Source organism: Panthera onca, chromosome B1, assembly GCF_046562875.1.
Source record: "Panthera onca isolate mPanOnc1 chromosome B1, mPanOnc1 haplotype 2, whole genome shotgun sequence".
In the NCBI taxonomy this organism is placed as follows: domain Eukaryota; kingdom Metazoa; phylum Chordata; class Mammalia; order Carnivora; family Felidae; genus Panthera; species Panthera onca.
In genome coordinates this window covers 7,208,583-7,233,682 of record NC_138342.1, presented here as the reverse complement: position 1 = coordinate 7,233,682, position 25,100 = coordinate 7,208,583, and the positions used below count along the sequence as shown (strand labels likewise).

Genomic DNA, 25,100 nt, shown 5'->3' with positions numbered 1-25,100 from the left:
AGAATGAATCAACACATTGGGTGTCCATGACTTGAGACTAAAAGTCTAATCTAATGCAATGGATTCCTAGTTGTATCCGCTATCTCCTATTTTTATACAAGCTAGTTTGGATTGGTTTTGAAATGCTTCATGGTTATACCTACCACAGGGGGATTCAGAAACTCAACCAAAGTCGTCAATAATCTCTTTGTTTCTCAGCTCAAATTTCCTTTGTTACCTCATTCTTGGGGTCCTTTCTCCACAGTGGTGGTAATGGCTTTCAACTCCAGATGGTACTATCCACCCATCACCACAGCTGAAGAGCCCCCTCGGTTTTTTGGGTTTTTTGGTTTTTTTTAACCACCATGCCAACTCCTAAAATGGAGTTCTCAACAGCTTTCTCTGGGGCGACATGTATGCCCCTGGAAAATCACTGAGTGGAGGGAAGAGATACTTTGACGGTGATTGTGGATTATGCACCCTTGTCTCTGGTGGGAGGCATAGGGTCAGGGAAACCCCTGAGAGGAAAAGAAGTCCCAATACCAAAGAGGAGTTCTGTTTTATAGACAGGCCAACAAAAAGAAATTCACTCCAAGGGAAAATATCCATCTGGGTGGATGATATGACTGGAATATGGAGGGAGAGGTCAAGTTTGGAGGTAACCACTTGGAAGTTATCAGCAATGCAGTAGAACTCAAGGAGAGTAGAAATGTTAAGATGATTACTAGGGTCAAGGATGAAACTCCTCAGGGAACATCACCCTCTAAGAAAAGGAAGAGGAACATGTAAACTAGAAATAAAACAGAGGAGGAGGAGAATCCTGTGCCAGGGAATGGATGAACATTGTCTCATTTGGTTTAATTTTTACTACAACACTGTAAGGAAGGTAGAGGGTCTTTGCCATTTTAACAGAGAAAGAATTTAAATCTGAACTGTCTTACCAGTGGCCAAACCACAAACCTGACAGGTAGTGAGGCTCTGAACTCTGTTCTACCACAGGGAATACAGAGGTCCCCATGGAGGACAAAAGGGCTAAGGATGTGTGCAGTTACCAAGTGTTTTCTCCTCCCACCTGGGAGGACTTCACTTTTAAACACCCACTTGCTTCTTGGCAGTCAATGTCTTTGTTCCACTAAAAAAAACAAAAAAACAAAAATAAATTAAAAACAGTTCTGACCACTCCTGCTTCCGAAGGGTTTATACTTACTCAAACATTTGCATCTGTCATTGATTAGGTTTGTATAGACTTGAGAAAACCTGGAAGTAGGAGAATAAGATCATTGGAAATCATCCTGTAAGGGATCCAGCAATGGATTCCAAGAAGATCCAGAAACCTGGAATTGAATATAAAATTGCATTTGTGGGGAAAGGGCTTCTCTTTAGGGAACAGGATTCATAGTTTTCTTTGGATTCTCAAAGGAAGGGACAAGCCCAAGTCCCCTCACTTTGCAGGTGTAGAAATTAGCCAAGTCACCTATACCTCATGGGCCTCCAAGTCACACCATGAGGCCTCAAGAGAATCAGGCCTAGACCTCAGGTCTCTCGATTCCCAAACCATGACACCTTCACGAAACTCCTGCTTCTAAGAATCCTGGATCTGAAAGGAAGGCTTTTGGCCCTGTGATCACTTACAGATCTTATGGCCAGCAAGGATTCTTCTTGTAAAGTCGTTCCTTGAAAGATAAAACATTGTCTATTAAACTGTCATGTACAAGCACAGGGAATGTGGAGACTAGGCTATTTCAGCAAGGGGAACTGCATAGAAAGGCAGGAAGAGGGGAAGAAGGAGGGGGAAAGGAGAGAGGCATAGGGAGGAGGAGGAGGAAGGAGGGGAGAGAGGAAAAGGGGGAAGGAGGGAGGGCAGGAGGAAAGGGGAGAAGGGAGAGGGAGGAGAGAGGATGAGGGAAGCAGGAGGGAGAGAGGAGGAAGGGGAGGGACCTTAGACAAGGGAATCCACATCAGCAGAGGCACTAAAAGGAGAATAAGTGTAGGAAATATCTTGGTTTACGCTATGGTCTGAATATTTGGGTCCCCTTAAATTCACGGGTTGAAATCCTAATCCCTAAGGTGATGCTATGAGGAGGTAAAGCCTTTGGTAGCGTCGTGTCCTCATAATTTGGATTAGTGTCTCATAAAAGTGACCCCACAGAGCTCCCCAGCCCTCTTCTTGGAAGTGAGGACAAAACGAGAAATCTGCAGCCCGGAAAAGGGCCCTCAACCGGCCACACGGACATCCTGACCTCAGACTTCCAGCCTCCAGGACCGTGAGAAATACATTTCTGTTGTTTATAAGCCACTCAGTCTACAGTATTTCATTACAGCAGTCCAAAAGGGACTAAGACAGCTCAGGCCCTCCAGAAACAGACCCTGCCGTGAGGATTTGCATGTAAGTCGTTTGGGAAAGACAGGCTCCCAAAAGCAACTGAAAAAGGAGTTGAGGAAGCAGGATGGGGAAGGAAGAAAGAGACGGTGGGGCTGGCCTGATAACTCAGGGGAACTCGAGAGAGCAGGCGAAGTCTCTCGGAGTTTGCCCCCACTTGAGACTTGGAATGAGAATCATTTAGCGGGCTGGGGAGGGGGCGGGGGTGGGGAAGAGGAGTCTAAACTCAGCTCTTTGTGTTCTTTATGGGGTGGGCAAATCTGGCAGCTCCAGCAGCCTAAGGGCAGTTCTGGGAAGAAAAGAGCCGAGTAGGAGTCATTGAAAGACATTGCACACCAAGACTGGGGCAGATGCACAGAGAAACAGTAAAAGGCATCCAAGGGCACTGGGGCAGAGCACTGACAGCGTCCAACAAAGGAAGGGAGGTGAACATTTTTTTTTAATATATATTTATTTTTGAGAGAGACAGAGACAGAATGTGAGTGGGTTAGGGGCAGAGAAAGAGGGAGACACAGACTCGGAAGCAGGCTCCAGGTTCTGCGCTGTCAGCACAGAGCCCAATGCTGGGCTCAAACTCGCAGGGCTCGAACTCGCTGACAGCGAGATCATGACCTGAGCCGGAGTGTGTCGCTCAACCGACTGAGCCACCCAGACGCCCCTTTTGTTTTGTTTGTACTTTTTTCTTTTCCCGTGTGTGTGTGTGTGTGTGTGTGTGTGTTTTTCTCTCACTTAACATTTGATCCAGGACAGAAATAATTCACTGCAGCAGCACAGATAGTTTGGGACTCCATCTGCCATTTGTGTAGTTAAACCTGAGCTTCTGAGCCCCAGTTGGGGAGTGCTGAGTCTTAGTCATTTTCAAGGAATGAAATCAATCCCCAGTGTTATGAAATATCTTAATTCTATTGCTGATAATAGCAAACACTGTGCACTTATGTGTTTCAGGGACAAATCGATGATGAATTTACTTATTGTTTTTCCCTATCAACCCTCTGAAGTAAGTGCCAATAATGTACCTACTTTATAGGTGAGGAAACGGAAGCAGAGAGGGGATAAACATCTTGTACAAGAGCACATAAATAGTAAGAGATGATGCTGGGTCCCCAGATGCAGACGGCCTGCCCCTGGAGCCCACGGGTGCTATTAACCTCGGCACTGTGTGCTCGAGTGTTAACAATCCTGACTTGTGATCTAAGACCAGCTGTTCTTTTACTGTAGGACTTTGAGGCAGCAACTTGTGAGCAAATTGGAAATACTAGTAAGTTATCTCTTTTGAGAATGAGAGTATTCAAGTATCTGGGTACAGACCTGTCTTTCCCGTATAAAGACAAGGCCACTGGGGGGCGCCTGGGTGGCGCAGTCGGTTAAGCCTCCGACTTCAGCCAGGTCACGATCTCGCGGTCCGTGAGTTCGAGCCCCGCGTCGGGCTCTGGGCTGATGGCTCGGAGCCTGGAGCCTGTTTCCGATTCTGTGTCTCCCTCTCTCTCTCTGCCCCTCCCCCGTTCATGCTCTGTCTCTCTCTGTCCCAAAAATAAATAAAAAACATTGAAAAAAAAAAAATTAAAAAAAAAAAAAAAGACAAGGCCACTGGGATACCAGCAGAACGAGCCGTGAGTTACTTTTCTCCCAATATTCACGATCCCTTCCGGAAAAAGCATGCCCAGTGCATTAAGGTCAACCACCAGGCTGTTTTGAGGACATACCTCTCTTGGGGAAAATGTAAGTTTCTGGAATAATGGCTTTTAGGGATGCTTCTACGTTCCTGGGACTTGCATTCATTTAAAGTTACTTCCACAAGGGGTGTCTAGGTGGCTCAAGTTGGTTAAGCATCCAACTCTTGATTTTGGCTCAGGTCATGATCTCACAGGAGATTGAGCCCTGTGGAGCATAGCATTTGCTTGGGGTTCTGTCCCTCCTCTCCCCCTGCCCCTCCCTTCTTGCATGTGTGTGAGCTTTCAAAAATATAAAGTTATTTCCATAAATCTTATGTCTTAGAAGTTTACCACCTGACACTGAATAAGCTACCTCACTCTAATGGATGTTGATAGAGGAGGAAGGATTAGTCAAGGAGAGCTTGGTGTGTATTTTCTCACTTCAGCCCTTCAGTAGAAGGACACTATAGGATCCACGTTAAGGGGTGCTTGTGTTTGCTTGGGTTGGAGTTCAAAACTTGTTCCCTGGCTCCAGTCTTCCTCTGCCTCTACTCTGTGGCCAAAGTCACCTCTCTAAAGTCCCCCCTTTCCACAACCCACCACCAAATCCCACTGGGTCAAGTCCTGGCTCCTGAATAAGACCCCCCAGGCCCTGGTGTTGTAGCCTCACAAAGCCTCCTCTTTCTTTTTGCAATCTTTTCACTTTTGATGTCATTTCAAAACCGTGAAAATGTTGCAAGAATAGCATAAAGGATTCTGTATAGCTTTTACCCACAGTCACCAAGTGGTTATACTTCCTGTTTCTCTGCAAGTACATATATTTACACGTGCACGTGTGTAAACGTACATGGACACAGGCATACACATTTTTTTCTAAACTATTGGAGAGTAAGTTGAAGACCTCAAAGTCCTTTATCCTGAACTGTGCCCAAGTGTATTTCCTAAGAACAGGAACATTCTCTTACATAAGAACAGAACAAGTATCAAATTCAGGAAATTTAACATGAATATTTTCTAATTTGTAGTCCATACTCAAATTTCTATCACTTGCTTTAATGTCTTTTGCAGTTCCCCACCCCCCTTTGCCACCCCAGTGCAGGATCCCATATAAAGTTACATGTGGTCATCAGGTTTTGTTTGTTTGTTTATTATTGATAGAGACAGAGAGACAGAGCACAAGCAGGGGAGGGGCAGAGAGAGGGGGAAGACACAGAATCCGAAGCAGGCTCCAGGCTCTGAGCTGTCAGCACAGAGCCCGACCCAAGGCTCGAACCCACGAATCGTGAGATCATGACCTGAGCGGAAGTTGGACACTTAATCAACTGAGCCACTCAGGTGCCCCGTCATGTCTTTCATCTGGGACAGCTCCTCATTCTTCCTTTTATTATTTTTGAAGAGAGTCTTTTTTTCCCCCCCTTTAGTAAAAAAATAAATGTGTCAAAGAAAATCATTTAGGTCCATCTGAGGTTTTTTCCTGATTCCATCCAGGCTGTGCAAAGCAGGAATAATACCACACAAGTGATGCTGTGTCCTCCTCAGGGGGTCTTGTCAGAAGGCACCAGATCCTGGTTTGCTCCCACATCAAGGATGTTAAGTCCGACCAATTGGTTAAGAGGTGACTGCTAGATTTCTCAACTTTAAACTTAATATTTTCCCCTTTGTAATTAACAGGCAATTTATGGGGAGACACTTTGAACTCTGAAAATGTCTACTCATCAAACTTCTATCCACTAATTCTAGTATCCGTTGCTAATTCTTGAACTCGGTTGTTTCTTACGTATCTAATAGTTGTTAGTTATAGAGACTTCCCTATTTATGTCTTTGTTCATTTATAGGCATAAACATTTGTGAATTCTTATTTTTTTGAAGGATGTAATTCATTACTGTTATTTTGCCGTTCAGGTTTTCCCAGAGTTGGCCCAGAGAGACCTTCTTCAAGCTGGCCTAGGCGTTCTGTTGTTGTCTCCCTCTCACTCTTTGAGCACGTTATTAGTTTCTGGCACAACACGATACTCTAAGCTCATTGTGCATTTTCCCTGTCATCGTCCTGAAATTAGCCTTTTCTCCAAGAAGTCTTGGTTCCTTTTAGTTGACAGTGGCAGAGACCAAGATGGGGCACCGGGTGTGCTCATTGAGACCGATGGGTCATTATTTGGAGGCCCTCAGAGCAGATACACACAGGTACACAGAGAACAGAAGCAGAAAACTTCTTAAAGGGACAGTGCTCTGCCTTCACAGCACAAAAGCAATCATGGACAATATGTAAATCAATGATCACAACTGTGTTCCAATAAAACTTTATAAACACAGGCAGCTGGCCCAGAGGCCATGGTTCGCTGAGCCCTGCCCTAGAACCAGAATATCTTCCAGTCATGTGGCCTGCCGCTTCCAGTCATGTAATCTGCGACTGCTTCCTGGTTCTTGGCCCCATGGAAGGTTGGCGGCCTTCAGTTAGCCCAGGAGTGGGTTGGAGCAGTGGTTCCAAGCATGGTGGATGGTCTTTCAAAATCCAAAGACCTACCTAGTACTGGCCCTTTTGATTCATGGTAGAAAAGATGGCCCAGGTGCAGTAACCACCGTACCTGTAAAAACTTCAACTTGGTAGACTGCCGAAACTTTGTGGGGATTTCTCCCACTCACTGGTGCACATAAGCCTCACTGGGCTTTCCACGGTTCTGTCTTCTCCTTCCCAGGTCAGATTATCATGTCATCGTGCTCTAATCTTTATTGGTTCCTTCCTTCTGCTAACTTTGGGCTTAGTCCTTCTTCTTCTAGCTCCTTAAGGTGTAAAGTGGGGTTGAGATCTGTCATTTTCCTTAATGTAGACATTTAGCACTTAGAACTGCTTTTGCCACATCCCGTGTTTGTGTATGTTGTGTTTGTCTCAAGGTACTCTTTTAAACTTGACTCATCGGTTATTCAGGAGTGTGTTGCTCAATTTCCACATATTTGTAAATTTTCCTATTTTCCTTCTGTGAATGATTCCTAGTTTCATACCATTGTGGTCAGAAAAGAGACTTAGTATGGTTTCAACTTTCTTAAATTTGATGATTTTTGTGGCCTGAAATGATTTATACTGGGGATTGTTCCATCTGTACTTGAGAATATGTATTCTGCTGCTGCTGGATGGAATATTCTGTACGTTCGATGAATTTGGTCTAGAGTGTCATTCAAGTTTTGTTTCCTTATTGATTTTCTCTCTGTATGGTCCATCCATTGTTGAAAGTAGGTTACTGAAATCCCCTAGTATTATTATATTCCTTTTTCTCCTTTAATATTTGCTTAATATTACTTAGGTACTCTACCACTGGGTGCATACATACTTACTATTACATCCTCTTGATGATTTGACCCCTTTATTGTTATATAATGACCTTCTTTACCTCTTGTACAATACATGTGCAGCACCCCCACTCACTTGTGCTTACCATTTGTGTGGAATCTTTTTCTATCCTCTTTCAGGCTATATGTCTCTAAAGCTAATCTCTCATAGGCAGCACATTTTTGGACTCTGTTGTTTAATCCTTTCAGCCACTGTGTGTTTTGATTAGAGAATTTAATCAATGTACATTGACAATAATTATTGATAGGTAAGGAATTACTATTGCCATTCTGTTATTTTCTTACTGTTTTGTAGTTCCTTTGTTTCTTTGTTCCTCTTAGGTCTTCTTTTGTGATTTTTTTTCTTTTTGCAATGGCATGTTTTGTTTCATTCCTTTCTCTTGTGTATCTACAAGAGGTTTTCATTTCATCTTTACAGTAACTCCATGAGGCAAGAACTACTTGTATTCCCATTTCATATATGAGAAAATAGACACAGAGAGGCTAATTATGTTCAAGGTACATGGTTAATGACTGACAGAATTAGGATATAAATCTATGGGATCTTGCCCCAGATTTCAAGCGATACATGAACTACTGAAAACTAAACCTACCTGCTGGGGAGAGGTGATCAATTGCTATGATTACTGGATTTCTCTCCACGTTAAAACCTATACAAATGTGGAATAAATATAGAAACACACAGTGACTTGATGTCTTTGCCTTCTTTGCCTCCAAACTGTGTGCCCATGGAATGTACTCCTTAGGATTTCTAGGTTTAGCAAATAGAAATACAGACGCTTAGTTCATTTTAGAGTTCATATAAACAGTGAATTTTGTTATAAAATATCCCATACGCTGTTTGGAACATATGTCATAAAAGAGTTTTTTGGGGCACCTGGGTGGCTTTACTTGTTTAAGCATCTGGCTCTTGGTTTCGGCTCAGGTCCTATCTCACAGTTCGTGAGTTCGAGCCCCATGTTAGGCTCCATGCTGACAATGTGGAGCCTGCTTGGGATTCTCTCTCTTCCTGTCTCTCTTCCCCTCCCCTGCTCATGCTCTCTCAAACTAAAAATAAAAGTGTTTTTTTTAATCTGAAATTCAAATTTAACTAGACATCCTGTATTTTATTTGGCAGCCTTACCTTAGCTACACCCAGTACATAAAGTTTACTCAATGCTTTTCTTGCTGAACATAGCCGTCTGAAAAGAGATCAATAACCGAAATATATAAGAAACTCCTATGACTCAAGAGCAAAAATAATCATCTGATTAAAAATGGGCAAAGGAAATGAATAGACATTTTCCCAAAGAAGATATCCAGATGGCTAACAGACACATGGAAAGATGCTCAACATTGCTAATCAGAGAAATGCAAATCAAAACCACAATGAGATGCTACCTCATACCTGTTAGGATAGCTATCATCAAAATCAGGAGACAGGTGTTGGTGAGGATGTGGAGGAAAAGAAACCATTGTGCACTGGTGGTGGGAGTGTGAGTTGGTGCAGCCACTATGGAAAACAGTATGGAGTTTCCTCAAAAAGTTAATAGAACTACCTTATGATGCAGCCATCCCACTTCTGGGTATATATCCAAAGAAGTCAAATCAGTAACTCAAAGTGATATCTGCATTCCCATGTTAAGAAGTGCAGCATTATTTACAATAGCCAAATTATGGAAACAACCTAAGGGTCCATCGATGGATGAATGTGGTGTGTATACATAATGGAATATTACTCAGCCATGAAAAAGGAAATCCTGCTGTTTGCAACACATGGATGAATCTGAAGAACAGTATGTTCAGTGAAATAAGAATATTGCAAACAGCATAATACTGTATAATTGAAATTTGCTTAAAAAGTACGTCTTCAGCTCCTAACCACTGTCCTGCCTTCCCAGGGCTCCAGTGGTTGTCCTTGTATGTCACCCATCACTTTTGCCTTGACCCGTACTCAAATCCTGCCTGACCTCTAAAGTTTAGTTCAACCCTTTCAAATAAGTCTTAGTGAATTGTGCAGGGCAATTTTGAATTCTTCTTTGATATCCTGAGTTTTCATTTAGAATAGGAGGTTAAGGAGACAAGAAACCGAGGAAGTCTAAGGAAATATATCTAGAAAAACGTAGCAACATTTTCCAGGCAAGGGAGACAAGAGCAAAATTAAACTGTTGGGACTCCACCAAAATCAAAAGCTTTTGCACAGCAAAGGAGACCATCCACAAAACACAAAGACAATCTACTGAAATGGAGAAGATACTTGCAAAGGATATACTGATAAAGAGTTAATATCAAAAATGTATATGAAGAACTTACATAACATCCAAAAATAATCAGAATAAAAGAGGGCAGAGGATCCGAATAGACATTTTTCCAAAGAAGACATTACAAATGAACAGACATATAAAGATGCCCAATGTCACTCCTCATCAGGGAAATGCAAATCAAAACCACAGTGAAATACCACCTTACACCTGTCACGACAGCTGGTACCAAAAAAGAAATAACAAGTGTTGGGAGGATGTGGAGAAAAAGGAACTCTCATGCACTGTTGGTAGGAATGTAAATTTGTGCAGCCTCTGTGGAAAGCTGGGATTCTCTCTCTCCTCTCTCTGGCCCTCCCCACCCTCTCTGTCAAAATAAAGAAACTTAAAAAAAAAAATCACTTATTTTCTTTTCTGGGGGATAGGCATTTTTTTTTTTTTCATTTTAGTGAAGTTCCTCAAAAACTAAAAAATGAAAATAGCATATGATGCAGTGATTCCACTTCTGGGTATTTACCCAAAGAAAACAAAAACACTGATTCAAAAATATACAGGCACCCCTGCTTATTGCAAAATTATTTACAATAGTCATGATATGGAAGGAGTCCAAATGTCCATTGATAGATGAATGGATAAAGAAGTGGTATGTCTGGGGCCCCTGGGTGGCTCAGTTGGTTAAGTGTCCAACTTCAACTCGGGTCATGAACTCAGAGTTCATGGGTTCGAGCCCCGCGTTGGGCTCTGTGCTGACAGTCATAACCTGGAGGCTGCTTCAGATTCTGTGTCTTTCTCTCTCTCTCTCTCTCTCTCTCTCTGCCCCTCCCCTACTCATGCTCTGTTTCTCTGTCTCAAAAATAAACATAAAAAAATTAAAAAAAGAAGAAATGGTAGGTATTTATTTATTTATGGAATATTACTCAGCCATAAAAAAATGAGATCTTGTCATTTGCAACAACATGGATGGAGCTAGAGTGTATTATGCTAAGTGAAATAAGCCAAAGAAAAATACCATGTAATTTCACATATAGGTGGGATCTAAAAATCCAATGAACAAAAACAGACCCTTAAATTCAAAGATCAGGTGGTTGCAGGAGGGGAGGTATGTAAGGGAGTGGGTGAAACCAATAAAGGGTATTATTGAGAGGTGCTAACTTCCAGTTGTAAAATAAATAAGTCCCAGAGGTGAAAAATACAGCATAGAGAATATGGTAAAAAATATTGTAATAACATTGATGATGACGGTGACTACTCTTATCATGGTGAGCACCGAGTAAGGTATAGGGTTGTTGAATCAGCACTGTACCGGAAACTCACAGATCACTGCATGTTAGTTATACCTCACTAAAATGAAAACACAAAACAAAACAAAATACCTACCTCCCCCAAAAGAAGATAAATCATTTTTTTAAATTTGAGAGAGAGGGTGAAGAGAGAGAGAATCCCCCAAGCAGAGCCGAACATGGGGCTCAAACTCATGAACCATGAGATCATGGCCTGAGCCCGAAATCAAGTCAGATGTTTAACCAACTGAGCTACCCAGGTGCCCCAAAGCAAATGATTTTTAAGGACTCTTCTAGAAATTGAATCCTTGATATTTCCTACACTTACACACCAGATGGCAGTGTTCAATTCAAAACAAAAATTCTGGGCTACAGACTTGCTGTAGAGGCTAAAGGCATTTAACTAGTTGTAAATTGTTCTCAGACTCCTCAGAGGTACTTTGGAAACTGAACAGTCATACATGGTACTGCTATATATTCTGACAGTCATCTTGAGACTAGGAGACATGTGGACCAACTCCGCATTAGTGGTGGGGAAACTCACCCGGGGCAAGCAACAAGGGGAAGTCAAAAGGGTGTCTGAGTGGCTGGCCGGGGACTAGGGCCCAGGTCTCCTGGCTTATAACGTAGTGTCCATAGCATTATACCTACATGAACTAAGGAATAGTAAAGAGTTTTGTTCTTCCAGTCTTCCTCTCAGAGAAGAAACCCTTCTTGCTCACGGGCCCACACTCGGGCCCAGGCTTTCCTTCACTGTGTGGTCTGTGTGCTATAGCATCTCAACATACTGTCTCAAAGCAGTGTAATGACAACAGATGAAGTCGAAGGAAGAAACCAGTGGAAACCAGAGAGAAGTCCTGTGACAGTAGTGATTTTTAAGAGTTACTTTTGAGAGTGTGATGGCTCCCTTTAGGAAATGGATTCGATTTTTCTGTTGGCTTTTAGCTATTTTGTTTACGTTTGTGAATTGTTGCTCTGGGAGTCACAACACCTACCCTTGACTTCTCACACTCAGACTTAGTATTGTACCAGTTCACACAGTATATAAAAATCTTGTATGTATCCATCACCATCCTAGGTTTATCATATATATTACCTTAACATATATTATAAACCTCATAAGACAATGCCCTAATTTTTGCTGTAAACAGGCCTGTCTGTTTTAAAGAAACTCAGAGAAAGAATGGGCATTAATATTAAATATTAACCATTTCCAGCAGTGCTCTTTATTCCTTCCTGAAGATTTAAGTCTCCTCTGGTATTATTGCTTTCCAACCTGAAGAATTTCACATTTTTACACCGTGGTAGTGCAGGGATGCGGACAACAAATTCTCTTTTATCTGAAGAGGTCTCTAACTTTCATCCTTGAAGGAAACAATTTTTCTCAATATGGAACTCTAGGTTGACAGTTGTTTCTTGCAGTAGCTTTAGATGTTGGTCACTGGTCTTCCGGTCTCTTTTGTTTCTGAGAAGTCAGTGATAATGTAAATCTTTGTTCCCCATGTATATATTTTTCTCCAAATGCTTACAAAATTCTTTTTATCTTTGGGGTTCAGTAAAGATATGCCTAGTCATGGTTTTCACGTGTTTATCCTACCTAGGGTTTGCTGAGCTTCTTAGATCTGTAAATTTATGTCTTTCCCCACATGTGTGTCGGGAGGGGGGAGAACCTGACCATCATTTCCAAATATTTTTCTGCCCAGTTCTTTCTCCTTTAGCCCTAGGATTACAATTAACCCTACAATATCCAATTGTTCCACAAGTCCTTAAGGCCCTCCATTTTTTTCCCAATATTTTTCTCCATTGTTTTTGAATTGTATAATTTGAAAACTATATTGTTTTTTAAGCTGTAAAATTTGAAAATATTAAGCTGTATATATTCTATTGCTCTTTCTTAGAATCTAAGTTATCAATGCCTTCTGACAAATATACTTAAAGCAAAAAGCACTAACAAATTCTCCGTCATGAATTTTTCTTTTTCATTATGGATTTATCATATTTAGGAGGAAATCTGCCTATGAACAGGACTCCTCGGCACTGGATATGGATGGAGCTTGAAGGTCTTTACTGTAACATACCCCTATTGGATACTCTGCACTCACCTAAATCTTCTTGTAGTCCCTGTCAAAAAAAATTTTTGGAGTCTTCTGTTAAATGCACAAGACAACACCGAATAAAGCCACGGAAGTACCAGAAATAGAAGACATTTGTAACTCTAGCAAGATCATCACCAGCACAAGAGAACATCTTACTTTTGTAAGAGGACTGTGCTCAAACCTCAAGAAACCTGTCTTGGCTCAGGTCACTCTGGATGGAAAAAAAAGTCCTTTTACTTAGCTCCACTGAGGAGAGGGTTGGCCCCAACTCTCCAGATCCAGGAGAAAGGAGGAGAAAGAAAAGAAACAGGAGATGGGAGGAAGGTGGAAGAGGAGAGGTGGAGGGTGGGCAGATACCCAGTCCAGGGCACTTTCTAGGCTTACAGGAGGTAAGGAGGGGTCTGGGGGACATGAGGCATAAGGAAATAGCCAGGAGTTGGGTTGCCAGAATACTTGGTTCCGGCAGTCCTCTGTTTGGTAGGAGTAACAGGCCTGGCTCTTCAAGTCTCAAGGACAGGACACTGCTATGGCTTCTGAAGAGTTCTTAGAGTGTAGGTGAACAGGAAGAAATGGCCCTGGGAGACGGAGAGCCACAGCTGCTCTGATTACCTGCAGGAAGTGTGGCTGTATTCACCCAGATGGCACCGGAGATGGTCCTTCTCCAGAGTGGGCGCATATGTGCTCACCTGCCATAACTAGGGTCTGACACCTCTAGAAATAGAAGGCTGCACCACTTTAGCATGGAAGGCCAAGACGGGGGCTGCCTTTACAATTCTGTAGGGGAGAAAAGAGGTGTTTCTTGAAGGGGGACAGAGATACCATGGGCGCCTGAGGGGCTGTTGCTGGCCATTTCCTTTTTCAGCGACGACTTCCAGAGGCTATGGGAAAAACATGCTGCTTATTAATAGGGGCGGGGAGGGAAACACTCATTAAATTATTTAAATTGCTGTTTCAAAACTGGACTATTGTTGATATTTTGCTATCTTTAAAACTTTATAAGTACATAAGTGATAAGTCACTGACTTCTCCTGAAATCAATATTGCACTGTATGTTAACTAAAATTTAAATTAAAAAAAATACGAAAGGAACACGTAGATAAAATTTTGTAAGACGTACAAGGTATTGGTAAAGATAATCAACCACCTACCTTCTCTCACCTGTCTGCCCCACCACAGCCGGATTAAAACACAATCTTGGAGTTATTTTACATATAAAATTTATGTAATCTATGTTCCATTTAATAAGTTTCAAGCTTCTCACATCCCTGGTTTCCCTCGTGGTGCAAGTTAATGGGATGGCTTTGAAACTCCCTAACCACCTCTCTTTCTAAAGTTTCTGCATGAGAAAAGGGAAGATCCATTTTGGGCTTAAACCCTTTGGCATCCTCCCTGCTGAGCTACTGAATAAGAAAGATATGCAAATGGTCATTAGACCCGGTATTAGTGATCCTAGAAGCTTCTAAGGAACTCTTCAACCCAAGATTTAGGATTGTGAGGTAAGAGGAAGCAAAATAATTACATTTTAATTCAAGTTCACATAACACCACCAGCCACCATTAAATCACTTGATAACTGAAAATTTTCAGTGAATTTGGCGTTTAAAAGACAATCAGGGGAGAAAACATAACTATCAGTGTGTAGTGAAAATGCAAACACAGCATTTTAGTTTTATTTCATGGGCGACTTTTGATTTAAAAACAAAAACAAAAACAAGGACACTACATTAAACGGAATGCCCTTAATTCTTAATACTTGCCTAATGGTTAGATAACTCTTATTACATTAACCTTTAAGATTATAAAAATGTAAATTGATGTCCAATTAACAAAAGTAGTATCTTTATAAAATGAAAAACTCTTGAAAAACCCCTATACTGCAAATTATGTAGCTGTAAGAATTATTCCATTTACCTTAAACAAATTCTTAACGACAGAGGTTATACTGTCCTTGAGCATTTTCTAAAATGCCTGATGGGCTTTGTTAACTCCGACTACTACAATACCGGATTATTTAAATTTGCTTTCTGGGGATTTCTATTTTAGAAAAAGCGATTTCTTCATTCTTTTCCTAAATTATGTTCAGTCGTTACACTGTTTACAGGTGTGTTTTGGTTTATTCTTGTCCACATATATCTGTTCTTCAGAACATTCAAGATGATAAAAATCATCCTATTGTAAACACTGATTTAGGACTACATGTGTGCATATGTGTGTATTTACATCTCTGAGGCTATGGGAAAAACATGCTGCTTATTAATAGGGGCGGGGGGGGGAACACTCATTATTTAAATTGCTGTTTCAAAATGGGACTATTGTTGATATTTTGCTATCTTTAAAATTTTATATCAACATTAACATTTAAGAAAAAAATAGTGGTCTCCAATGGAAAGAGAGGACTGGTAAGTCAGAGAAAAGAAATTAGGCTTGATAAATATGCTCCACTTAGTGGGTACGATTTGTTTGAAAAGTGACGCTTTGGGCTGGTTTTTTTTCCTCTCAGACTCCTGAATTTTTCTTTTGGGGATGTTGGGGAGGAAAAACTGTCCTCACATTTAATTTCGTAAGTCCTGGGGATCCACATTAACATGAGATTCCAAGGCAGGACAAAATTGAGGTATACAGGTCATTGCCAACGTGGAGAGGGTGGGTAGGACTTCAAAGGGAAGAAAGACAATTCACAGGAAGATGAGGAGTAAATGCTTGGTAAACAAAGTTCCCTGGGCCATCCAGAAACAATGGGACACAGAGGGGAATTTTAACAGATTTTGCTAGTTTCCTCTCCGTGCACCACCCCAAGTGGCTAGTATAACATCTATGGCGATAGCTCCCTTCCTGAAGCAGGTCCTCTACGGAACTTCTTTTAGGCAGTTAGTGGGAAGGTCAAAGTTTCTTCCTGAGTCTTTTGGCCTCTGATTGTATTCAGCTTCAAGATAATATCCCTGCCAGAGAGGTGACTCCTCTGAGCCCCTACAGGGCCTAATTTACAGAACTAAGAAATCAAAGGAGTACCAAAAGGAAAGGCGGCCCAGAGGTTCAGCAAGCAGTGCCTGACTTTGGTGCACCAGAGAAGGGAATGTAATTAAGCTGGTAACACACTCAAGTGAGCCATTCCAAAAAAGGAACAGAGGAGGCGGGGGAGAACCTCTAGGCCCACATGTCACCTCAAGGAGAAAGCTGTGCCGCAAACAGATGCTACCCAAGGCCTGATAAGGTCAGAGGCAGAATGAATACACACAACTGTGTGACAAGAATACTGAAGGGCCTGGTAGCACTGTGGGGAGGGCGAGTTACAGGCCATAGAATCCCAGATTAAAAATGGGGGTAGGGTAGTAACTTGCCTGATCTACCACTAAAGGAACATGTAGCAAGTACCGCAAATATCATTTTCAGAACCTACACAAAATCGACTCTAGGATGCTGGTATGGGAAAAAAAAAAAGCTTTAAAGAAGATTACTCCAAGACTGGGGTGGAAGCAATGTCATGCTGGAGCTGCTCCTGAGCTGCGTGTGCGACACAGCACTGTGATCCTGCCATCGGCCAGGACGGGAGAATTTACACCATGAAATACGGCAAACACTAGAAACCGGAACCTTTTTCCCTGGAGAGCTGCATTTACAGCACGCTATTGGATGAAAAGTCTTGGAATGTTCATGTTTCTGATAAAAGCCAAACTTTTCTTCTTAGAAAGTACTCTATCGATTTGATTACTTCACAATTTTTTTTTTTTTTAAAGGTGAACATGATCATGAAAATAGGATGAAATTTATCGTTGGGGGCGGGGATGCCAAAATTTGGGAACAAATGATTTTTAAAGAACAATCCAGTAAACGAACGATCAACGCTATTAATGTAATCATTTCCTGTAGTTACATTTGGCAACATAACATCACATATATTGATTATAGGATTAAGACTTTCTATAGTCCCAATGTTAGGACTGGAATCCTTTAATTAGTAGTATCTTCATATCAGCAACACTAAAATGACTTCTGTGGAAGGCTCATTTACTGGAATGATGTCACTGTATTTGAACATAAATCAACCCTAGAAGACCTGGCTGGGAAGATGGCAGCAGAGTAGGAGGACCCCAGGCTCACTCGACCCACAGATACAATTAGATAATCATCAAATCATCCTAAATACCCCAGAAATCAATCTGAAGGCTGACAGAACGAACTCCATAACTAAAGGTAGAGAAGGGGGCCACATGGAGGAAGGTAGGAAATGTGGAAACACGGCTTAGGAGAGAGAGCATGGCTGCTAGGGTGGGGAAGGAGCCGCAGTTGTAGAGGAGGGTGAGAGACAGACAAGCAAGGCAGGAGCTCAAGGGGAAAAACAAATCTCCATAGCAATTGGCGTGGAAAGTGAGAAGGCCTGAATTTTTGCAACCAGCCGGGCTTAAAGCTCTTGGATTGCTCAGAGGACATTGGGGCTGCTCTTAGAGAAAAGGCAAACAGCCTACAAACGTACAGCACAGAAACAGTGACCTGAAAAGCACCTGGAGCACAAGTGGGGAGGTTAGTTGCTCAGCTTGGAGCGTGTCCCAGAGAGGCAGCGTTGTGAGAGACCCCTCTGGGAACAAAGGAACTAGGAGGTGCCATTTCCTTCCCCCAACCCTCAACAGAAGCACAGGGACAGCTCCAGGAAACAGTGCAGCACCAACACTCACTGCCTACCTTGTTTACACTAAGGCCCTCCACCCCTTCCCCACCCACACCCTCCCCAGCACTCTGGAAGAACTGCCCTTCCCAGTCATGTTTGTCTTAGTCCCACTGTGGTGAGCCCCCCTTCCCCAGATGACTGATCCAATCCCCTGCCAACACCACATCTCCTAAACTGGAGTTTTGTGAGGCCTCGGTTTTGTTGGTGGCCAAAAGTTTCATTTCACAAGCAGATCAGAGCACACCTAGTTAAAACATGCCACATTCAGGCCAGGGATCAACACTCCCCACACAGGCAGAGAGAGCCTCTGCAGAGGACTGGCCTGAAGGATAAAGTGACTAGAACACAATAGCACAGCACAGGCAGCACAACCTGAAGACACTCCCAGAAGCACCAGGCTCTGGGGAACAGGGGACACTACACTGCAGGGTACTACAGGACCTCTTCCTCATAAGGCCATTAACCTCAAGAACAGGAGATTGGGGCTGTTTCTCTGTGTTAGGAAAGTTGGCCACGAGTGTTAGACAAAATGAGAAGACCAAGGAATTTGTCCTAAATGAAAGAACAGAACAAGACCATGGCCAGAGAGCTAAAATGTAAGTAACAGATGTAAGTAACATGCCTGATGGAGAATTTAAAGCAATTGTTGTAAGGATACTCACTGGACTTGAGAAAATAGTGGAGGACATCAATGAGAGACCATTACCAGAGATAAGGAATAACATAACAGAGATGAAAGTCTCAATAAACGAAACAAGAAACACTTCATGGAGTGAACAGCAGGCTGGAAGAAGAACAAATTAATGATCTAAAGACAGTAAGGGAAAGTAATCGAGCTGAGCAAAAGAAAGAAAAAAGAATTATGCAAAATGAGAACAGACTTAGGGAACTCAGTCACTACATCAAATGTAATAACATTATTATAGGAGTCCAGGAAGAAGAGACAAAAGAGAACAGAGAATTTCAAGAACTAATAGCTGAAAACTTCCCCAATCTGGGGAAGGAAACAGATAATCCAGATCCAGGAGGCACAGACCCTCAACAAAATCAGATCCATACCAGACATATTATAATCGAAATGGAAAAAGATAGTGATAAAGAAAAAATGTTAAAAGCAGCAAGACAAAAGAAGGCAGTTACATCCAAAGGAAACTCCATAAGGCTATCATTTTTCAGCAGAAACTTTCCAAGCCTAAAAGGAGTGGCAGGATACATTCAAAGTGCTGAATGGGGAAAATCTACAACCAAGAATACTCTATCCAGCAAGGTTATCGTTCAGAAAACAAGGAGAGATAACAAGTTTCCCAGGCAAACAAAAACTAAAGGAGTTCATGACCACTAAACCAGCCCTGCAAGAAATATTAAAGAGGACACTTTGAGTGGAAAGTAAAGGCCCAAAATGACAGTATGAAAGTAGGAAACACAAAAGCAGTAAAAATGAATATTTCTGTAAAAAAAAAAAACCGATCAGTCAAGGAACTCAAAATAAAAGGATGTATAATGTGACACCATATACCTAAAACATGGGGAGGAGAGGAGTAGAGAATGGGTTCAAACTTAAATGACCAATAATTTAATGCAGGCTTCTATATGCAAATCTAGTGGTAACCACAAATCAAAAACCACTAATAAATACTCACAAATAAAGAAAAAGAAATCCAAATAGATCACTAAAGAAAATTAGCAAACCATGAAAGAAAGACAAAGGATCAGAGAAAATCTTCAATAACCACCACAAGTAATAAAATGGCAACACTTATCTATCAATAATTACTTTGAATGTAAATGGATTTAAACGCTTCAGTCAAAAGACACGGTGACAGAATGGATAAAAAAAATAAGAGCCATCTATATGCTGCCTATCAGAGACTCATTTTAGACATAAAGACACCTGCAGATTGAAACTGAAGGGGTGGAAAAACATCTATCATGCAAATGGATGTCAAAAGAAAGCTGGAGTAGCAGTACTTTATATGGGACAAAATAGACTTTAAAACAAAGTATCTATAACCGGAGACAAAATATTGTGCTATATAACAAGGGGAAAATCCAACAAGAAAATATAATAATTGCATACATTTATACACCCAACACGATAACACCAAAATACATAAAAGTTAATAACAAACACAAAGGAACTAATTAATAATAACACAATAATAGTAGGGAAATTTAACACCCCACTACATCAATGGAGAGATCATCTAAACAGAAAAACCAGGAAAGAATGGCTTTAAATGACACCCTGGACCAGATGGATTTTTTTTTTAAGTTTTTACATTTATTTATTTTTGAGAGACGGAGAAAGAAAACAACAGCAAGGGAGGGGCAGAGAGAGAGGGAGACACAGAATCCAAAACAGGCTCCATCCTCTGAGCTGTCAGCACACAGCCTGACACAGGGTTCCAACCCACAACCATGAGATTATGACCTGAGCCAAAGTCGGAAGCTTAACAGACTGAGCCACCCACATGTCCCCCAGAAGGATTTAAGGTATATTCAGAACAGTCCATCCTAAAACAGAATACACATTCTTTTCAAATACACAGGGAACATTCCTCAGGACAGATCATATATTAGGCCACAAAACAAGCCTCAAACTCAAAAAGATCGAGGTCATCCATGCATCTTTTCTGACCACAACACTATGAAACTAGAAGTCAAACACAAAACATATGGAAAGATCACAAATACATGGAGGTTAAGTCACATGGTACTAAACAATGAATGGGCCAACTAGGAAATAGAAAAAGAAATTAAAAAGTACATGCAAACAAATGAAAATAAGACCTCTGAAATGCAGCATAAGCAGTCATAAGAGGGACGTTCAAAGCAATAAAGGCCTATCTCAACAAGTAAGAAAATTCAAAACTAAAACAACCTTACACCTAAAGAAGCTAGAAAAAGAACAAAACCTAAAGCCAGCAGAATGAAGGAAATCATAAAGATTAGAGCAGAAATCATTGATATAGGAAAAAAAAATAAGACACGAAAGCAAAACCAATAGAACAGACCAAGGAAACCCAGAGCTGGTTGTTTAAAAAGAAAAAAAAAAAAAAATCAATAAAATTGAGAAACCCCTAGTCAGATTTGTCAGGAAAACAAAAGAAAGGAAAAGGACCCAAATAAGTAAAATCACAAATGGGAGAGGAGACATAACATCACAGAAATACAAACAATTATAAGAAAATATTATGAAAAACTACATGCCAACAAATTGGGCAACCTATAAGAAATGAATTCCTAGAAACCTATAACCTACCAAAACTGAAACAGGAAGAAATAGAAAATTTGACCAGACTGATTACCAGCAAAGAGATTGAATCAATAACCAAAAAACCTGGAAGCAGCCCAAGTGTCCATCAACAGATGAAGCAGATAAAGAAAATGTGGTATATACACAATGGAATATTACTCACCCATAAAAAAGAATGAAATCTTGCCATTTGGAATGACATGGATGGAGCTAGAGAGTATTATGCTAAGTCAGTCAGTCAGAGAAAAAAACAATACCATGTGATTTCATGCATGTCTGGAACTCAAGAAACAAAAACAAGAAAAAGGGAAAATTAAATAAGAGAGACAAAGCAAGAAACAGACTTAATTATAGAAAACAATTAGATGGCTACCAGAGAGGATGTGCCTAGGGGTATGGGGAAAAGAGGTGACAAGTACAGGGTGATGTATGGAACTGTTGAATTACTACATTGTACACCTGAAACTAATAGAACATTGTGTGTTAACTGGAATTTAAACAGAAGCTTAAGGCAGCAAGAAACAAAAGGGATTACAAGAAGAAAAATTGAATAGCATTAACATCTAGTATGGGATAAAGTGTACCTAACCCGTTTTCTACCCTGTGGTATCTATAGAAATAATGCATCTGACAACCAGGGGAGAAAAAAAAAAAATCAAAACACTGCCAATGAACAAAAGTTCAGGAACAAACGGCTTTCCGGGCAAATTCTACCAAATATTTAAAGAAAAGTTAATACCTATTCTTCTCAAACTATTCCAAAAAATAGAAGAGGAAGGAAAACCTTCAAATTCGTTCTATGAGGCCAGCATTACCCTGATACCAAAACCAGGTAAAGACACTACTTAAAAAGAGAACTATAGTCCAATATCTCTGGAGAACATGCAAAAGTCCTCCACACGGTATTAGTAAACCAAATCCAACAATACGGGAAAAGAATCATCTGCCACAATCAAGAGGGACCTGTTCCTGGGTGGCAAGAATGGTTCAATATTTGAAAATCAGTCAAGGTGATACACCACATCAATAAAAGAAAGGACAAGAATCAGATGATCATTCCAATAGACACAGAAAAAGCATTTGACAAAGTACAACATCTATTCATGATAAAAGCCCTCAAAAAAGCAGGTTTAGAGGGAACGTACCTCAACATAATAGAGGCCATATATACAAAAAACCCACAAGCTAACATCATCCTGAATGGGGAAAAACTGAAAGCTTTTCCTCTGCTAAAGACGACAAAGGTGACCACTCTCACCATTTTATTCAACACAGTACTGGAGGTCCTAGCCTCAGTAATCAGAAAACAAAACGAAATAAAAGGCATTGAAAATCTGTAAGAAAGTAGTAAAATTTTCACTATTTACAGACGACAGGATACTCTATATAGAAAACCCGGAAGACTCCACCAAAAAACGACTAGAACTGATAAAAAATTCAGTGAAGTTGCAGGGTACAAAATCAACATACAGAAATCTGTTGCCGTTCTATACATCAGTAATGAAGCAGAAAGAGAAATTAAGAAAACAATCCCATTTACAATTGCATCAAAAATACGATACCTAGAAATAAACCTAACTGAAGAGGTGAAAGATCTGTACTTTGAAAACTACAAAACATTGATGAAAGAAATTGAAGATAACACACAGAAATGGAAAGAAATTCTATGCTCATGGATTAGAAGAGCAAATACTGTTAAATGTCTATACTACCCAAGGCAATCTACACATTCAGTGCCATCCCTATCAAAACATCTACAGCATTTATCACAGAACTAGAACAATCCCAAAATTTGTAGGAACCACAAAAAAAAAAAACAAAAAACAAACAAAAACAAAAAAACAAAAAAACAAAAAACCCAAGGAGTCAAAACAATCTTGAAAAAGAAAAGCAAATCTAGACGCATCACAATTCTGGACTCCAAGTTATGTTACAAAGCTGTAGAAATCAAAACAGTAGGGTACCGGCACAAAAAATGAACACAAAAGATCAACAGAACAGAATAGAAAACCCAGAAATGAACCCACAATTACATGGTTGATTAGTCTTCAAGAGAGCAGGAAAGAATACCCAGTGGGTAAAAGTGTCTTCAACAAATGGTGTTCGGAAAACTGAACAGCAACTTACAAAAAAATGAAACTGGACCTTTTTCTTACACTACATACAAAAATAAATTCAAAATGGATTAAAGACCTAAATGTGAGACCTGAAACCATAGAAATCCTAGAAGACAGCACAGGCAGTAATTTCTCCGACATTGGTGGTAGCAATATTTTTCTGGGTATGTCCCGAGGCAAGGGAACCAAAAGCAAAAATAAACTATTGGGAATACATCAAAATAAAAATCTTCTGCACAGCAAACAGTCAACAAAACTAGAAGGCAACCTATGGAACAGAAGATATTTGCAAATGACATATCAGGATAAAGGGTTAGTATCCAAAATATATAAAGAACTTTTAAAGGTCAACACCCCCCCCCCAAAACAAATAACCCAATTAAAAAATGGGCAGAGGACATAAACACACATTTCTTCGAAGAAGACATCCATATGGCCAACACACACATGAAAAGATGCTCAACATCACTCATTATCAGGCAAATACACATCAAAACCACAAGGGGATACCACCTCACACCTGTCAGAATGGCTAAAATCAACAAAACAACAAACAACAAGTGTTGGGAGGATGTGGAGAAAAAGGAACCCTCATGCAAACTGGTGCAGCCACTGGGGAAAACAGTATGGAAGTTCTTCAGAAAGTTAAAAATAGAACTACCCTACAAGCCAGCAATTGCACTACTGAGTACCCAAAAAATACAAAAACACTAATTCAAAGGGATACATGCACCCCAAGGTTTATTGCAGCATTATTGACAACAAACTATGGAAGCAGCCTAAGTGTCCATTGATAGATGTATGGATACAGAAGATGGGAGATTTTATACACACACACACACAGTGGAATATTATTCAGCCATAAAGAAGAATGAAGTCTTGCCATTTGCAATGACATCGAGGGAGCTAGAGTATTATGCTAAGCAAAATAAGTCAGAAAAGACAAATACCATATGATTTCACACATATGTGGAATTTAAGAAACAAATGAGCAAAGGGAGAAGAAAATGAGACAAACCAAGAAACAGACTCTTAACTGTAGGGAACAAACTGATGGTTACCTGAGGGGAGAGGGATGGAGGGGTGGGTGGAACAGATGGTAGAGGATTAAGGAGTGTATTTGTCACAATGAGCACCATTAAGACAAAACTGCAAGGGCACCTGGGTGGCTCAGTAGGTTAAGCGTCCGACTTCAACACAGGTCATGATCTCACGGCTCGTGGGTTCAAGCCCTGCATTGGGCTCTGAGCCTGGAGCCTGCTTCGGATTCTGTGTCTCTTTCTACCCCTCCCCCGCTTATGCTCTGTCTTGCTCTCTCTCGAAAATAAATAAATGCTTAAAAAAAACTTCAAATAAAAATAAAAAACACAGGTTTGTCTGACCTGCCAAAAAGTAAATTGCCCCTAGTCATGACCCACTGGGTTTCATGAAAAATTTTTGGAAGTTGCTGAAAACTATGCCTCAGCTCTTTCATGGCAACCTGTGGGATCGTGGACCCACAGCAGCCAAGGCCACAGCAGCAATGCCTCTCCATTCCCTCCTGCTCTAGATGACCCAGAGCAGAGTGACTGATGGGGTATTGGCAAAAAATACATTTTCCTCAGTGTGTAGATTGAGAAGGCAATGTCCCTGAAGTCATCTTGTATTGCTGTTTTCTCACTAATGGTCAGTGAAACTGGCCATGCAATCTTGCAAAAGGTTACCAGTTTTGTGCAGAAATTAAGCTAGCCACTTAAAGACAAGCCCCAGCAGCAAATAACAGCCACAGCAAATAGCAATTACTAACTGGGTTCTTGGGTAACTCTTTTGTTCTCAAAAAGATTTTCTACTCAAAAACTACAACTGACCAGGAAATTTTGCTGAGTTTTTTTCCTATGACAAGGAGTGGACTCAAGAAAATCTTTTCACGGTAATGGCAGTGAATCTTTGTCAAAACGAAGGTCACCACTTAAGAGTACAAAAAAATCGGGGGGCACCTGGGTGGTTCAGCCGGTTAAGCGTCCGACTTCCACGCAGATCATGATTTCACAGCTCGTGAGTTCAAGCCCCGCTGTCAGGCTCTGTGCTGACAACTCAGAGGATGGAGCCCGCCTCGG

The 25,100-nt window shown here is 40.9% G+C and overlaps 1 long non-coding RNA gene across 2 annotated transcripts in view; it reads right to left on the bottom strand.

Moving 5' to 3' along the window:
- LOC132692713 (uncharacterized) overlaps positions 1-25,100 on the bottom strand; it is a 108,378-nt gene that overhangs the window by 19,511 nt on the left and 63,767 nt on the right. The window contains exons 2-3 of one of the 2 annotated variants that reach the window (XR_009616541.3): positions 7,947-8,003; positions 1,187-1,313 (exon numbers count right to left, since the gene is read on the bottom strand). This is a non-coding gene — a long non-coding RNA (uncharacterized LOC132692713). Of the gene's footprint in view, positions 1-1,186; positions 1,314-7,946; positions 8,004-11,935; positions 12,339-25,100 lie in introns of those variants that run through there. The other variant, XR_009616540.2, reaches the window with a different exon arrangement.